The sequence below is a fragment of the Anarrhichthys ocellatus genome, unplaced genomic scaffold, assembly GCF_004355925.1.
Source record: "Anarrhichthys ocellatus isolate YVR2014 unplaced genomic scaffold, GSC_Weel_1.0 scaffold67, whole genome shotgun sequence".
NCBI lineage: Eukaryota > Metazoa > Chordata > Actinopteri > Perciformes > Anarhichadidae > Anarrhichthys > Anarrhichthys ocellatus.
The window spans coordinates 711,080-712,533 of NW_022280097.1; the positions used below are offsets into that span (position 1 = coordinate 711,080).

Below are 1,454 nucleotides of genomic sequence, written 5' to 3' on the forward strand. Positions count from 1 at the left end.
CACACACACACACACACACACACACACACACACACACACACACACACGTCGCCTCAGCCTTTTGTGCCGCCGCTCTCCTCACTCATGGCTTTGTGATTACGGTAACACGGTATCTGCCCTCTGGACCGACCAACACTTAACTGCAGCATATGCACACGTGATGACACGGATACGAGCCGGGCCTTTAACATCGAAGTGACCACAAGTATGCAGCTGGGTTTCCGTAATGTGCGGTGTGTTCGGGGTCTTGCATGTTTTGATGTACTTTCCAGATCTTCCTCCTGGGTGAAATAGTTGCTCGGCTTTAGACGGCCGGGGTTAAAGATAAGTCACATGAGGTGATTTGAGCTGTTGCTACAACAAAACCAGCGCAGCGGTTAAAAAAAACCTGCACACTCAACCCAAAACAAGTTAAGAGATGGTAAGCTTTGTGGCCCTGACTGTGACTTTAACAGTTAGTTAGTTAGTTAGTTAGTTTTTGGATCAGGTATTTCAATTTGCGACCCCAGTCCTCACTAACAGAGTAGGAGACTGCTTTCTTTCAGTCTTTTCCTTTTGATTTTATCTTCGCCTCACACCAACAGCACAGTTTTTAAGTGGTGATGTCAAATGACCAGAATGTGAAATCTCACAGTAACAAGTAGTGGTAACCGCAGAGCTAGATCACTGATGTAAGGAGGGCTGTAATAACAGATGGCACCAAAGGCCTTTACAAATAGAAACGACACAAAAATGTGTCGGATGTAAATATAAATATAGGTGCAATTCAATGCTCTCTGCACGACGTGGTTAAACTCAGAAAAATTAACCATGTTCTGGGAAAACAAAAATAATTGTGAAAAAAAAAAAAAAAATGGCCCCGTGTGTGAAAGGCCCTAAAGCAATGAATCACGACGTCGACCCTCCACGGCTGGTTAACCTTCTATGTGACCATTGGAATTGAAGTGATATAGCGGCCGATTCTTCACAGGTGTTGCACCAACCAAATTACAGTACAGAACATTACAAGTCGGAACAAAAAACAAATTTCTTGGCAAAAAAGCCCAACATTTTAGTTCGAGTCACATGTCACTTGTTTGTTTACACATTCATTTGTTTAGGTCGGTTAAGAGGAACTCTGTTGAACATCCTTACTGTATAAAAGTAAAGGGACTTATTGCCGCGTCATGTAGTCTGTGTCTGAGGTCAGATTGCTGCAGTGAAAGCTTGAGGCGACATCATGCTGATTAGCGCGGTGGTGCTAAGCTGCTTACTCCAGACCCCACCGGAGCGTTCGCTGTTTCCTAGTGCTCTCAATTAAAGCGCTGTAATAACCTGTGGCATGTTCCAAAGTGTTTCACACCCAGCGAGCCAGTCAGCCGTCCCACGCTCCTCACACACTGTTGACCGGCCATGGGCGGTGCGGGTAAGGTGGTCGCAGGATGCATGACCCCCCCCCCCCCCCCCCCCCCCCC

At 46.3% G+C, this 1,454-nt stretch overlaps 1 protein-coding gene across 1 annotated transcript in view; it reads left to right on the forward strand.

Annotated features, from left to right (window-relative positions):
- tgfbr3 (transforming growth factor, beta receptor III) overlaps window positions 1-1,454 on the forward strand; it is a 49,848-nt gene that overhangs the window by 1,551 nt on the left and 46,843 nt on the right. The window lies entirely within an intron of this gene.